The sequence below is a fragment of the Mytilus galloprovincialis genome, chromosome 5 (genome assembly GCF_965363235.1).
Source record: "Mytilus galloprovincialis chromosome 5, xbMytGall1.hap1.1, whole genome shotgun sequence".
Lineage (NCBI taxonomy): Eukaryota > Metazoa > Mollusca > Bivalvia > Mytilida > Mytilidae > Mytilus > Mytilus galloprovincialis.
In genome coordinates this window covers 36,879,618-36,896,786 of record NC_134842.1, presented here as the reverse complement: position 1 = coordinate 36,896,786, position 17,169 = coordinate 36,879,618, and the positions used below count along the sequence as shown (strand labels likewise).

Sequence of the window (17,169 nt, the reverse complement as noted above, 5' to 3'; positions counted from 1 at the left end):
GAAAGTTTTAGATCTACTATGATCACATTGTAACAAAAGATGATTTATTTGAAATTGCATTCGTTGTTTGTCAGATAGTACAGTAAAATGGAAGTAATGTTTTTCAATTAAAATGGTTAAGATTATTTTTTAAAAGAAGGATTTTGTTGATTTTCAATCGAAATTGTTTGTGAAAGGCCAGGTAACGCGTTATTTTTAATTCGAAAGCAATGCGTGGCCAGATAAGACTACGTTTTTGCTCATCGTGGAAAGCCACACGGTGACATACAAATGCTTACATCTACGTCATTTGGTCTTTGATAAATAATTGTCTTATTGACAATTATACCCCATCTTCTCATTTGTTTTATAGTTATCATTAGAAAATAAAATGTATTTTACCAATGATGTTTATAATTGATTGAAGCATGTGATATCTTAATAAGAACGTATTTGTTTTGAGTGTAATTAACCGTCAATACAAAAATAAGAAGATGTGGTATGATTGTCAATGAAACCACTATCCTCCAGAATTAAAATGAAGTGGATGTAAGCAATTAAACCCCACCTTATTTTCTAAAAACAAACCTTTTAGTAAACTCAATTAAAAGTCCAGTCTTTTGCTGTAATAATAACATTATAAATTTTCATATTATTGAACAGTTTCATAAATTTGTATAATTACAAATAAGCGACAACGGATCTTTTACGATCCTTTTTACGATCTAAAAAAAGTCGTACAAAGTTTTTCGCGATCATAAATACCAAATACCAAATTTACACATATATTCAAATTTTGACCCATTTTCTGATAAAGCTACTGCAAAATTATTTTGAGAGCCATTTTGAACTTTAAAATAGAACGAAAGTGTTCAGAGAAAAGTAATTTAGTCATTCATATAATGAACAAAATTATGTGTGTTTACTTTTATGTCATACGATCCTATACCTGATCTGTCATGATCTTATCGAAATACTTTACTACTGTTACTGATTCTTTCACGATATTTTTTTTTTAATTAACCGATAATGACAGTCGTGGTTGGTGACTTTTTGACGTTGAACCTTTTTTTTTTATGTATGATTCTTATTATTTTGACTATGTTAAAAAAATATTCAAGTTTTAAATCCCGTTTGTTATAAGCCAATATTAAGACTTTAAATTGATTTACTTATAGGGTTTTTGCATCGGAATTAAACACATTTATTCTTAAACCAGTTATTGGTTGCATTTCTGTAAATATTGACAATAAATGTTCCAATAGGAACTCCCTTTACGGCTAAAACTGTACCACTTTTACTAAGAAGTTTTGAAAAAAATCATATCTTAGAATGGAAAGTTCATATGCACTACTATTTTTTTCAGAGGTCAAAATATAGGGCTGTGCAGCAAATTTTCAACGTTTATATGCCCCGAACTACTAAGAGTTTAAACTAACACTAAATTTCTTAACTATCCCTACCTCGACTGTAGGGCTACCATAGATTTCAATATAAACAATATTCACATGTATATTTTCTGGTAACTTTACCGAGTTATGTCTCTATGAGATGCAACCTACAGATCAGAACTGGGAACCAGTATGTAAACAAAATTTATTTTCTATGAATATTCTAAATCTCCCCAAAAGAGGCGTGGTTTAAGAAACAGCTGTATTTACAAAGTGGAACCTATTGGCATGACAAGGGTTATGTTCTTCTCATATAATTCATGATGGTATAATACTAAACCCATAACAGGAGGGATTGTACCTGATATTCATATGATGAAGACATAATCTTTCAATCAGTTTAATCGAGGTCTGGAGCTGGTATGTCAGTAACTGCTGATAGTCTGTTGTTATTTATGTATCATTGTCATTTTGTTTATTTTCTTTTGTGTCATATTCTGACCTCGGACTCGGACTTCTCTTAAACTGAGTTTTACTGTGCGTATTGTTGTGTGTTTTTTCTTCTTCTACATTGGCTAAAGGTATAGGGGGAGGGTTAAGATCTCAATAAACATGTTTAACCACGCAGCATTTTTCGCCTGTCCCAAGTCAGGATCCTCTGGCCTTTTTTAGTCTAGTATGATTTTTAATTTTAGTTTCTTGTGTATAATTCGGAGTTAAGGATGACGTCCATTATCACTGAACTAGTATGCATATTTTTTTAGGGGCCAGCTGAAGGACGCCTCCGGGTGCGGGAGTTTCTCGCTACATTGAAGACCCATGGGTGGCCTTCGGTTGTTGTTAGCTTTATGGTCGGGTTGTTGTCGCTTTGACACATTCCCAATTTCCATTCTCAATTTTATATTCTATCATGAGTCAGTACAGAAAGATGATGTCGCCCACACATTGTCTCTCTCTCTCTCTCTCTCTCACAAACAAACGAACAAATACAAACACACACACACACCCATACCCCCCCCCCCCCACACACACGATCCAGATATCGATCAATAGAATTTAAATACACTGTTTTTGGCGCGATTTCGATAAAAATGTCTAAACATAATTACTATTAAACCAATTTTAAACTGAAACGGTCATTTTTATCTTAAAAGACAGGGAAAAACATATCAAAGTGACATTCAAACTCGTTAGTAAAAAATAAACTGAAAAATAATAAGTCAGACATTTTCAGCCCTTTCAGTCAATTTTTAGAAATATCCACTGCAGTAAATGCATTACTGTTCATTCAATTCGCTTTCAGTCAATCAAGATATTTTCAATCTATGTATAGAATGTTGAATAGTTGTTATTTACCTGTACACTATACTGAATTGTCTGAGAAGCTACTGAACATTACCTAATTAACAGCAAATTATCTAAACCGTATTGAATACTAGCATACTGCAGTAGTTACGTCTGAAATTTGACTGAAAGACTGAAAATGACAAACCTGTTTGTTGATCAGACTTTTCAGATGATTTTTAGATCAAAATAACCGTTTAAGACTAAAATGCATTTACCAGTGACACTTAATGCACGTTGCTAGCCAAGTTTTTAAAAGATGCTTTCAGTAAATTGTTCTAATGTTGTTATGCTTAACAACAACATTACGAAAATACATCATATTTTAATATAACTTAATGTCTTTTTGACTTAATGTTTTTTTTTCAGATAAAAAGATTATGACACTATATATAGCCAATTTAACCTGGACAGATGCAAATGATTTTTGTGAAGAAAGAAATAGCTCTCTTATGCTAGAAAACGGACCGTTTACATATGGTGAGCTAGACTATTTATTGGTTAAAGGATACTGGTCTAATACAAGGTTCGTAACTTAACTTAATAAAGAAAAAATCAGTTTTGTAATGTAGAACAGAAGCATTTTAAATTTAACGTTATTTTTAAATTATTGTGTGCACTTGGTTGGTAACTGACCTTAATTATAAATGAGTATGATATTTTGTTGGCCACACTTTTACGGTTTTTGATTGTTTTCATACACTTATCTCCTAATATAAGTAAATGTAATATTTAAAATTAGAGTAAGTCTTAAAGCCACACGAAACTTAAAATTAAAAAAAAAGTTCAATATGTTTTATATACTTGAATGACTAAATTATCAAAATTTTCATCAATGTAATGCTATAAATTATTGTCTTCCCGTACCCTTATTCGGGAATATTTTCCCATGTGCAGTAATCTTAACTATGAGACCTCTTGTTAAAACTTCGGCCATCGCACAGATTGTGCGAGGGAAAAACCGTGATGAAATGATGAAAACAAACGTCCACTTGAAGGTAAATGATAATAACTGATTTTCAAAGAACAAAATAAATCATCAAATAATTTAACAACTAGCTGTTAGGGAAAAGTTAAATACACAAATGGGAACGCATGGATTTAAAAAAAAATATCATGACTCTGTCCCTTAACGTTTTTCTCACGTGCTCCACGGGCTCTGTTTTGATTGTTTATCAATGTCATGATTTGGTAAACTTCGACAACAAACTCGAAAGTTAATAAGCATGACAAGATTAGAATGTAATTAAATGAAAATTCATCCCCAATAACATATTCATTCATTGTTACCTGCCAAATAGTTGATTTGTTTGAGAAAAGAAAATTAATTCCTGACATTGGGTTTCGTAAAAACACGCTTAATGTTTAGGATGTTATATTTTTGTAGGATAAATTCTTTCTGGACATACCATAGAACGTCTAATTATGTGTCTACCGTTTCACTATTGCCAATAAATAGTTCCTCATATAATGCTGACATTGGAGGCAATTACTGTGCATACGTTGTTATAGAGAGACCGCTAGAGCCCAACAAATTAACCTGGATGTCTGACTTTTGTTTAAACAGTAGTCGAAGTTTTATCTGTGAAAGTGAATCAGGTATATGTTTGTTAATGTCATATTATCTTCTTTATTTTAGACAGTAGTAAACTAATATTGATCTGAAACAGTTATTTTAATCTGAAAAGCTCTTAAAAAGACTAGACAATTCATTTCTTAATCAATTTCAGTTTGGGATTTTTTCAGTCTATTTTCAGACTTATTCACAGCGGTACATTTAGTATTTTTGAAACAATTGGATTGTAGTCAATTAATATCTGTTCAGTTGTAGTTATTTACCGTTATACGATATGGATTCGATTTAGTGTTATTCAATAGAACCAGTGAAAAGAAGTATTTGATAATTATGTATTTCAAATAGAATTCCGATGGAATATATTTTTGTATCACTCAATGACTTAACAAAAATAATTCACATAAAAAAACGAATATCACTTGCGTTCGTTGCAATTGTTTTCGTAACAAAGTAAAAGAAAGATAAATTGTCTGTTCTTGCAATGCCTTTGAATAAATTTATGTAGCATTGTCAATTGAATCATGCTGAACCAAATTACACTTACACAAATGCATGTATAAGTTAGTATCATTTACAGTACCAATTTTACGGTCAACGTAAGCGCTTCTTATCTTCTAGTTAAAACCATAACCAACACCATTTTTAAGGACGACAATTCACTTTGCCTTTTTAATGTGTATTTTTCAGAGGAATTCTACTACACCCAATTTGAAAACGTGAGGCCTGTTGGCCAAGGGTTAAACATAGTATTTGAAGTCAGGCTAAACAGCTTAGCCGATTGTTTACTGAAATGCAATGAAAGTACTGAAAATGGAATTCCATGTGAACTGTTCGTTTGGAACAAATTGAATTCGACCTGCCAGTTATTGAACATAGAACAAGCGGCGTTACCGTTCAACGAGAGTAAATGTTGTTATTGGGATGAGACATCTAAACAATATGAGATGCATGTAGCTGAAGGATGTACTACCTATGATAGGTTTATTTATACACGTATGTAAATGAATTGAGTCTACCTAAAACTTAACAAAATGGTGAAGAAAGGTATATTACTTGTACCTTTGTGGTTCGATCTTATAACTTGAGGGCAGTACATGTTCTTCATAACTTTGTGTTAAACTAATGGTACTGCTTTTCTTTCTTTTTGACACACGTATTTCTTCCATAACATGTACGTTAATTATTTGTCAGTAACGTTACAGATTGCGTAGTCATTTTGATTTTATGTTACATTTGTCGCTCCAAGTATGAAACTAGCAGAAATGTCGTAAATATTTCTTGTAACGTTTATACAAGACTGAATGTGTATAACAGGAAATGCTTACCATATCTACACATCGTGTCTCACTCCATTTTGAGTATAAGGTTTGTTGTAGTTCACCTTGTCCAGATGTCATGTGTATGCTACTGCTATCAATGGGCGTCCGTCTCATATTCATTTTAACACAAATCTCCTCCTCTGAAACTACTAGGCTAAAATAAAACTTGCGCACATAAGTTCTTGTGTATCTAGGTAACAAAAATGCCCCGTGAATCCCCCTGTCAGTTCATATGGCTACCAAAGAAAAAAAAATAACAAAGGGAAAAAATGCAAGTATTTTCGGTTATCTTTCTTGTAAAGTACTAAAAATAGGGAAGATTTGTTTGAACTTATGAGAAGTTATCATTATCCATTCAGTCAAAACGTGTCAGACGACTCCTTGAAGAAGTTATTGCCCTACTTAAATGATAATACATATCATCTTAAAAACTATAATTGACAGAAAGAAACGTTAAATAGCAAACATTATCAGCAAGATTGATAAACGCAACAACATTGATAAAATCATTAATTGACTACTTACAGGAGTTATAGACCACAAATGACGATTTTTTGTACCATTTGCCTTGTCTTTTTGCCTATTATCTGAAAAATTTTAATACATAGAGTACCTTTACTAAAAACTACTAGTATATTTTGAAAGAAAATGCTTATTTATGGACAAAAGCAATCTTTGCTTTGAATGGAAACTGTCATTTCCTTGTCCAGTAATTAATACCTTAGTACGTTTATACCTGTTTCTTCATATGGTAACAACTATACTTATTTTTGTAAAAGCAAGAATTGTCGAAGATTATCCATCTGGTGACGAAATCACAACATTGGAAAATGATGGTCCTTTGAGTACTACTATCAATGCAAAACTTACAGAAGCGTTGTCTTTACTTCAAAGCAGCAGAACTATGCCAGTTCACCGTGAGTATTGGTGTGATCAGTGTACTGTTTTCTAAACAATGTTATCTTCTCCAGTCCACTGTTCACATAAAAAATTGGAGAGTTGTTAAATTTAAAAACAGTAATACAACGGGAAATAATTTGTGTGGCCTTTATAATCGTTGTATCTTTGGAAGTATGTTCGGCCAACTGCAATCGAATAAAAACAATATTTTTAAAAATCTATTTACTCCTTATTTTACATATTTTTATCTTTTCATGTCATTCCCAGTTTTGGTACAGAATAGCGCCAACATTTTAATTTGTTTGTGTAAATGAACTTTTGTTTATTTATTAATAACCTTTTGAATACGGCGAAAATTATATCAGTGACATACATCAACGACACAAATAAATAAATAAGGCAGCAACCATTTGATTTTCGTGGGGGGGGGCTATGGATTTTTTTTCTGGACAAACTTTTTTTTTCGCCTTTTTTCGATTTCGTTTCAATTTTAGTATTACAAATAGTGGCAGCTGAGGGTAAAACAAACAATTTTTTTTTCAGGGTCAAAAACAAACTATTTTTTTCTCCAAAAACTGGAAACAAACTTTTTTTTCCAAAAAAAACATAGCCCCCCCCCCCCCCCCCCGAAAATCAAATGGTTGCTGCCTAAGACTAGACTATATTATTTAACAACTGATTTCATCTCAAGAATACACACTAAAACTGCAAGAAGGAGCATTGACCTCAAGCACGTCGATGCATTCTACAATTTTAACACAGCAACAAAACAAATCTTAACTTTTTACATTTACTTTGTTTTATCACTGTACAAATTGTATTCCAATCGTTTCGGAGATAAATTTGCTGTATGAATGTTTTTTTTCTATAGTTACGCAAAACAAAAAAATGGGTAAAACATACTTCAAAAACCTTCATTCAAGGACAATAACTCCTAGAAGAAGTCGACTTACAATTTCAGTCACGTTGATTTATGAGTCAATCGTTTCTTGCTGATCATATTTGTTAGTAAATGTCTTTATATCTATTAAACATTTTAAGATAATTAGCAAAACCAAAACTAATAGGTAAAAATCGACATTTTAAGGCAAGATATACCTGAAGTAGTCGGCTACAAATTTTGGTCGACATAGCTATAGACAGCGCGTATATCTTAACGTTCTGGACATTTTTTAACCATGTTGGTTGGCAGCGGGTTATTGAACACACTTTTAAAACTAGATTCCCAAGTTTGGTTCAATTTCGTCCTGAAGTGTTAAAGAGGAAGAGTTTTGTAAAAGTTAACATAAAGGAAAAATTTTGAAATAAGTATTTGGTGGGAGCACAAAACAATATGGCAAAATGCATGATAAAGCAAAGTCAAAGAGTTCATCGGGATTTGGTAGAAAACTGATGGTGTAGCATGTGTATTAAACTTATTAAAGTGGTGTTGCATGGTTTGGGGTTGTTGTTCGTATCTCCCTCTTGTCACGTTATGTAACATGGTTTTGGCTTGTTGTTCGTATCTCCCTCTTGTCACGTTATGTAACATAGTTTTGGCTTGTTGTTCGTATCTCCCGCTTATCACATTATGTAACATGGTTTTGGCTTGTTGTTCGTATCTCCCTCTTGTCACGTTATGTAACATGGTTTTGGCTTGTTGTTCGTATCTCCATCTTGTCACGTTATGTAACATGGTTTTGGCTTGTTGTTCGTATTTTCCTCTTGTCACGTTATGTAACATGGTTTTGTCTTGTTGTTCGTATCTCCCTCTTGTCACATTATGTAACATGGTTTTGGCTTGTTGTTCGTATCTCCATCTTGTCACGTTATGTAACATGGTTTTGGCTTGTTGTTCGTATTTTCCTCTTGTCACGTTATGTAACATGGTTTTAGCTTGTTGTTCGTATTTTCCTCTTGTCACGTTATGTAAGATGGTTTTGGATTGTTGTTCGTATCTCCCTCTTGTCACGTTATGTAACATGGTTTTGGCTTGTTGTTTGTATCTCCCTCTTGTCACGTTATGTAACAGGGTTTTGGCTTGTTGTTCGTATCTCCCTCTTGTCACGTTATGTATAATGGTTTTTGGCTTGTTGTTCGTATCTCCCTCTTGTCAAGTTATGTAATATGGGTTTGGCTTGTTGTTCGTATCTCCCTCTTGTCACGTTATGTAACATGGTTTTGGCTTGTTGTTCGTATTTTCCTCTTGTCACGTTATGTAACATGGTTTTGGCTTGTTGTTCGTATCTCCCTGTTGTCACGTTATGTAACATGGTTTTGGCTTGTTGTTCGTATCTCCCTCTTGTCACGTTATGTAACATGGTTTTGGCTTGTTGTTCATATCTCCCTCTTGTCACGTTATGAAACATGGTTTTGGCTTGTTGTTCGTATCTCCCTCTTGTCACTTTATGTAACATGGTTTTGGCTTGTTCGTATCTCCCTCTTGTCACATTATGTTACATGGTTTTGGGTTGTTGTTAGTATCTCCCTCTTGTCACGTTATGTAACATGGTTTTGGCTTGTTGTTCGTATCTCCCTGTTGTCACGTTATGTTACATGGTTTTGGCTTGTTGTTCGTATCTCCCTCTTGTCACGTTATGTAACATGGTTATGGCTTACTGTTGGTAGCTCCCGTTTAATTTTCACAATCTACATTTACAGGCATTAAACAAAATTTCTACTTTGTTTTTCTCCCCCAACTTTAAGTTCATTGCTCGAATGAAAACGTGAATGCGCACAGTTAAATGCAAATTCCTATTCTAGAATATATTTGGTCTGTTTCTAAATTAATTAACGTTTAATATACCAAATAACTTCATACTGCAAATGTATCATTTTATAACATTATATAAAGCTGTGGTCACACCTTACGGATAGCTCGATTGGACGCCCAACGGATGAAAACAAATATTTTCCGTTGACAAATGTTTATCTTTTGGAAGTCCGTTGATGTACTGACCAAATAAAACGGACTCGTAACGAATGCTTAACGGACACACACAGGATGTGCAACATACGAGAAACGGAAACGTACCGGACAGAACGGATGTCGAACGTACAACCAACGGTAGAGTACCGCATAAGGTCCAAGGACACAGTTATCGTCCTTTGGTTTTCGTTGTTTACGAATATAGTCCCTAGTGTAAACAGTGTATAACTTGCATGTTTTATTTGATACACTTTCCCAATTTATTTCTTGATATTAAATGCATGAAATATTAAGTAGGGGGATGTAATTACATGTCAAAAAAATGTGGGTGCTGAATCTTTATGTTAAGTAGTGAATTGGTCCAGTTCTAAAAGGTCAAATTTTATCACGTCTGAAGCTGTCAAACTGAATTTTACACCCCCTTAACACAGAATTGTCAATATTTTGAGTTAGAGCTGGTAGAAATTTCTATAATTTTGATATTATTTGTCTCACTAGTAGTACACTACACTGTAAAAATCTTTTTGAGAAAGAGCAGGTGCGATTTTTTTAATTTGAATTTATTGTCTAAAAGAAATGCACTACGAAATAACTGTGTTCTCGGGCCACAAAACGAACACATAACGGAAGCGTACCGGATAAAACGGATAAACAAGATAAGCGGAAAATTAAAGGCGGCAATAATAATACATGTAAATCACACACACGTGACCTTAAAATAATTAAAAAGTTTCCGTGTAGCTGCTTGATTGTGAAAACGTGATCCAAAATGAATAATAAACATTCATGACACTCAAAAAATCTGACATACCAATAATTGGCATTTCTGACGCGAAATTTTCAATTGGCAATTATCCGTGTTACATTCGGTACGTATCCGTTTTATCCGTTATCCTTCCATTTATGTCCATTTCACATTCTTTCATCATCCGTTTTATCCGTTATACGTCCGGTAGAAGTCCGTTGGTGAATTGGTTTACCGGACCTCCAACGGATGAATAACGGACAAGTAACGTATACAAAACAGAAACGAAACGGACGAGTACCGTAAAAAACGGACTCCTACCGGACGTTCAGCATTTTGAACATGCTCAAAATTGTCCAACGGACGTCAGCGGATAAAACGGACGCTGAACGGACATGAAACGGATATGAACAGACGTCTAACGGATAAGAACGGACGTCTAACGGACATGAACGAATGGCAAAAAAGTTGTCCGTTCGTCGTCCGTTCGCGCTATCCGGCTTTACGCTTAGTGTTCAATCAGGAAAACTTTTGCACAAAATCACTGTCCGAGAAATAATAAAATTATTTTGTAATTACAATAACTTACCTTTAATTTTCATTTCAAATTGTTACATAAACTTTACAATTGTATTTCGAAAGAAACTACATTTTTTGTATAATACTTGAATACAATACGATGTAGGTGCTCCTATATTATCGAAAGAAATTTTGAAATGATATACAAATTGAATTTTCTTTACTTATTTTGCAGATCTGAGCGGAGCGAAAAAGCCAGTGTCAATTCCTAATACCGAAGGTAATAGAAACGATAATGGTGCATGAATATCATCACCAGGAGTTAAAAAAAAAAAAAAAACTTTCGACTAAGATTGATCGTAAAGTCATTAACGATTCAGTATACTTATGAACAATCTTAGTCCTGAGTTTTTTTTTGTGAAACCGACTCCTGTCCTGTAAGCAATGGTTCGGTACTGGAATTATTTATAACACACTTTTCGTAAATTCTACGTTGATGATAAAGACATTATGAAGAAACTAAGGATCTGACTCTTTCTAATGCAAAGTTGATAGAATTTGGCTATTTGTATGTCCCTTACAACCATAATACTCTGAGGCGTTTTAGTCTCATACATCCTTGGCTTGAAAAGGTTTGTGTTTGAACGTTCATAATCAAGATGAATCCAAAAAGGCAGTGTTTTTTCGATTTTCCAAAACTGGGTCTATAGCACAGCTGATTGACTATTATTTTCCGAGGATATATCATCAAATCAGTTTGTCAGTGCTTCGGTACTGACTTGATGGATAACAATTGTTTTGAAATTGATGAGGTTGGTTTTTTGTCACTTTACAAGATTATCAAAGAGAGGCGAAAGATACCAAAGAAACATTCAGACTCATAAGTCGAAAATAAACCATGGCAAAGAAGAAAAAACAAAAGACAAACAACATGAACAACAGTATACAAAAAACGACAGAGAAAACTAAAGACAGAGCAACAGGAACACTACCAAAAAACCGTGGGTAATCTCAGGTGCTCCGGAAGGGTAAGCAGACCCTGCTGCTACACATGTGACATCCGTCGTGTTACTCCTATAAAAAAAGTTATATCATGTGATTGGACATCACGCAATAACGGATGACAATTGACTTTTGTCTTACCCGAAGACATCACCAAATTCTAAACCATCGGTCACGTAATTGTGTTTTTAACCCTGAAACTTAACCAAATGTGAAATTGAAATACGTGTTTCATTACAAAGGATAGACGAGATTGTTACTGGTATAAACACACATTAAAAAGCACAAGAAACAAAGAACAACATTTATAACTAGAGCAAGAGAATCACAAACCCCTTGAAAACAAAACTAAAGGTGATCTCAGGTGCCCGGGGAGAGTAAGTAAATCCTGCTACCATGTGGCATCCGTCGTGTTACATTTAAAATGTAATATTTTGACAGCTGTGAGAATTGTGGTTGGTTGCATAGATATTTATTTTGAGTGATGGTACAATGTATAGCACCTTAATATTTTTTATTCTTATGAAACCCTTCTCTACAGTAATAATGAAGATAAAATAGTTATAGATTAGATCCCATTACTCACGCGAAATCATTCTCAATGAATACTACATAATTAATTCAATTTCTGCTTCAAAATAGGACATATTTATCTGTTGGTGTCTGTCTTGGTTGTCGCAGTAGCTAGTTCAATTGGGATGCTGGTATTTATCAAATATCTGACAATGACGTTGAAGAAACACCGGAGACCCAAGGTATGTGATCATTTATAAACTTTAAGACGGTAAAACATAAAGCAATATGTATAAAAGATGCATTTATTCATGTTTGAAAGTCATAAGACAATGCTATTATGCACATTATTGTTCTGAGAGTCTTAATCACTAGTTATTATTATATAGTCAACGGTGATTTTTATAGATTTACCATTGTGATAAATTAAATCGTTTTTTTTCACCCGTGAGACCCCCATCCATTATCCAGCCGGATTCTCACTTGAGAATTCCAACTGAAGATTTGCGCCTAGATACGTAAAACTATTTTATAAAGTGTGTCACATATCAACAATATGTAGTCCATGTGCATTTTATACAACCCTTTACTTCACAATAATTGCTACATCTGCATCAATCTTATCGAACTTACGATCTTCCATTTCCCAAGTGCAACACACAAATATTTATACACCAAAAGATAACAGTAAAATTAAAGAAAAAAAAAAACAAAACATAAAGGGAATCTATCTAACACCAGTAACATGGAAAAGAGTTTTGATATTCTAATTCTATATAATACAAAATCAAAATTAACCGTTGTCTAAATAAAGAATAACGCCACTTGAGACTGAACACCGCTATGAATTGAGCATGTTTTATGAGTGTTTGTTGGTGAGTCGATTTATCGTTCCAATAAAATTTAAGTTGTCAAATTTTTTTACAGCATAATTAAGCAGAAGTTCACAATTTAACCAAGTTTTTTTTTAATAAAATGAATTTTACATTACGTAGCAATAGGGCAAATTTTATTCTATAAATGTTTTCATATTTTTGTAGGATCTATAATTTACAATACAATGAGTAATTTCTCGTTTCTAAACATAAATTTGACAAAAGATTTATGTTTTAACTGTTGCACAATAATTAGGTCTTTCCACCTTTCTTGTGGAAAGACCTATTGAATTTGTTCTGATTATTTTTTTTTTCTTCCGCCTAATTTTTTTCTTGCGGTGTAAAAATGTTTCAAAAGATGTCGCTTAGTTTTTTTGTATATGATAGCATTCAGTCTATACGCTTTTGAAACTGACCCTGTTTAACTGAACACTTTTCTTTGTTAGAGTTATCTCCCCAAACACTGTTTTTCTTGTTATCAGATCTCCTCCACAACTGTAAAAGAAAGCGACAAATTTATTTTTCCAAATTGCTCGTTATATCCTCAGGATGTTACGTTTTATTTTCACCGAAGCTTTACGAAGACTCCATATGAGAGTTATTTCCCCTTTTGTAATGAAATAAATGAAATAAATTTGTTACTGGAAAACCATTAGTGATAGAGTCCTAGGGTCTTTTGATTTGAGGTCCTTGGTCCAAAAAAATGAAAAATGAGGTCAAGGTCAAAGGTCAAGGTCATGTTCAAAAATATGATTTTGGCTTGTTATCTCTTATTTTCAGAAATCCTATAAGATATAGAAAAAATATTTTCACAAAATGTGTGTTACGACATGGCATAACACGTAAATTTTAGTTAAAAGGGTACGTAAACATTTGATGCGACTTTTCCCCCTTTTATATCTTATATTAGTTGTATGGTAATATAACTCATTATCATTATAAAGTAAAGGCTTTGGGTCTTTTGATTTAAGATCCTTGGTCCAAAAAAATGAAAATTATGTCAAGGTCAAAGGTCAAGGTCAAATTTTAAATTTTGATTTTGGCTTATTTTCACTCTTTTTCATTAACCTTCACTCAATAAGATTTCAACAAATTATTTTTACTAAATTGTTAGTTGCGACATGTCGTAACTTATAAATTTTGATTGGAAGGGTGCGAAGAGAATAAATGGGATTTCTGCCCCTGTTATATTTAGAATTATGCGTAAAGTGATATTACTCATGAACCATACATAATACAGACCTAGGGTCTTTTAATTTGGGATCCTTGGTTTATGACCTTAAAATTGAGGTCAAGGTCATAGGTTAATTGGACGTTCTAGATTTTGACCTTTGCTTGAAATTCATATTTATATATCATTTAACCATAGGAACTGACATTTTCAACTGAATTTTAATATTTTCATTTCAAAATAGATCCTTATTGGTGGAAAGACCTTCAATTGATCTTTGAACAATTGGTTTTTAATCTATAGATTGAATTAATTTTACATCAACATTCAGAAACACGTATTTTATTGCATCTACGTTACGAAAAAAAATCATCTCTATATATAATATTAGAACATCATCGATTTTGTTACACTAAAGGACGTTCAACGCTTTCATATATTTCAGGAGGATAACATCATTCATATGGTTTACGAGAATAAACAGGAAAATATTGATTGTATGCCAGAAATTTGTGACGATGACGACTTACCAAAGATGTACTTTAAAAACAATCCACCGATGTGCCACATTGATATGATTGAATGAATTGTTTCACACTAATTAAAGAAACGATTGTATATTTTGTATCAATAGAAAATAAAAGGATATGGAGTAAATGTACATGGGACAAAATCGGACACAATACATAAAAAAAAAAATATCAATGAACAGGGCTTTTATTCCTGTTCTTCATCTTGACAGTTGATGTAGCGTCTTCAACAATGAACGAATCATTCATACCCTACGACAAGGTCAAGACGGCCCCTAGCGTCGACTTAAGCGGTACTATTGATACAAATAAACCACAGTTCACCTTGCTCCCCAATCGCCTGTATCAAATTTATTGTCATTTACTAGCACAAGGTATATACCACTGCTGGTGGAAGTTTTGTGAACGAGAGTATCACCAGCGTAGTAACAGTGCTTTGGAGCTGATATGATTCATAACATACACTTGTTTTCATTCCCCTTTGATATTCAAATTAAAAAGAAATTATTAACCAAAGTTGAACTATATGAATATGGTTACTCTATGTGTCGATTTTGAGTATATACCTCCTATAGGGGGTACGGTAGTATTTCCTGGTCCATAGGGATAATGATAGCCATTTTAGAATTTTCACCACTTTCTAACACTGCTCAAAAATCTACTTTTATTTAGTATTTTCATTATGATATTTAGAAATGGATTTGAATATGTGTCATGACCGTTTACGTTTTTTGCTATCTTTATAAACCAAAGGCCACTAGTGCTTTTAGGTATTTAATCAAACAGTGAATACAAAATTTAAAAAAAATCTAAAAAATTCATTTTCACCTGCATGTAAAAAAAAATCTTATTTTTCTACACCTGATTCATCCCTCAGTTTTGAAAAGTATAATCAGAAGATACTGTATGTTTTGTCCAATCACACTGTTCATTGACTTAAGTAGGGTACACAAAAGAGCAACCTGAATTACGGAATGTAAATACTAGCGTGCCACCTATAACCACTGGGTAGATGCTACTGCTGCTGGATTTTCCTCCACGAGGGTATCACCAGCATAATAGTCAGCACTTTTGTGTTGACATGAACTATCATTGATATGGTCATAATTATAAATTAGCTGTATACTTAACTTCGAAATAATCGAAATACTAAGGGTTTTCTACTCAAGGAATAGATTACATTCAATAGCAAAAGAAAAAAGTCAAACAAAATAAGACCTTTATATATTGGGCAAAAACTTTCGAGATGTTTGTGTCCTCTATGCTCTTCAACTTTGTACTTTTTTTTACATTTGTTTTTATTCTATCGTCACTGATCATGCTGATAAGTCTTTTTGTAAAAGAAATGCGCGTCTTGCGTACAAATTTTAATCCTTGATGAGTTCGTGTCTACGTATGTATGCATCCCCGATTTTCGAATGTTTAAATCTGAGCGTTAATGTTGAACTTAAACCTGGAAAGCACCCAAACGAATTAAATACATATAAAAAAAAATCATCTACTAGACTAGGTTTAGAAAAGGGTGTCGGATAATTAAGTTGATATATCTTTCTTCGTCTTTTAAATTATTACTTTGTCACTGTGTCTAAACCACACCGGCAAAATTTGCTCGGACTCGATGGTATCTAACATCTGGCACAATGACGGAACACCAATAGACAAAAGAAAGGTAGGTTTCTCCTTATTTTTTTATTTTTTTTATAATATCGAAGAATATATATACATATACAACTATTTTCTATTGTGAGATGCAATATTTTCTACAACCGTTCTATATTAACGGAGAAATAAGTCAAAATGCATGTCAAAATGACGAATTGAGTGAACCTTGCCTTGAAATTGTTTAATTTCTCGTTAAATTGTTCACATTGTACGGAAAGAAAGGTACGGGAAGATAGATATTGACACGGAGATTGCAAATTTAGTTATTATGAGCATCTCCATAATTGTATTTCTGTGTATGGAACGAAAGAAAAGGGTCATGTCAAATTAAAATAAACCGGTTTCGTCAATGTTGTTACTACACAATCACCCGGTTTCGTCTATATATATCACCCGGTTTTTTTGGGTTTTTTTTTAACAAACAATTTATGAAAAGAAACTTTGGCACGGATCTGAACATTGTCTTTCGAGAATTTAAATATATATTTATTGTAAAGTAAACTTGGCGTGTTAAAATCTATTTTAAACGGGCACTTTTGGACATAGTTAATTATGATAATACACATTTTCCTAATGAAAGGCGTATCCCTTATTTCACTTAACTTCAAACTAATTTTAAATGGAATATAAATACTGAATAGCAAACACTGGTATCTAATTATTTTGTAACATTATTATATTTTCTTTGTTTATAATAGTAGTATGTAAAGATAAAAAATAAAAGGATGTGTTTTG

At 33.0% G+C, this 17,169-nt stretch overlaps 2 long non-coding RNA genes across 2 annotated transcripts; both read left to right on the top strand.

Annotated features, from left to right (window-relative positions):
- The first annotated feature begins 3,152 nt into the window (after positions 1-3,152).
- Positions 3,153-5,283, top strand: LOC143074473 (uncharacterized). The gene is made up of 3 exons (XR_012977878.1): positions 3,153-3,240; positions 4,102-4,313; positions 4,978-5,283. It is a non-coding gene; the product is annotated as an uncharacterized LOC143074473 (long non-coding RNA).
- Positions 5,284-6,388: 1,105 nt separating this feature from the next.
- On the top strand, positions 6,389-14,894 carry LOC143074472 (uncharacterized). Its single transcript, XR_012977877.1, has 4 exons — positions 6,389-6,526; positions 10,917-10,961; positions 12,326-12,438; positions 14,688-14,894. It is a non-coding gene; the product is annotated as an uncharacterized LOC143074472 (long non-coding RNA).
- Positions 14,895-17,169: the final 2,275 nt, after the last annotated feature.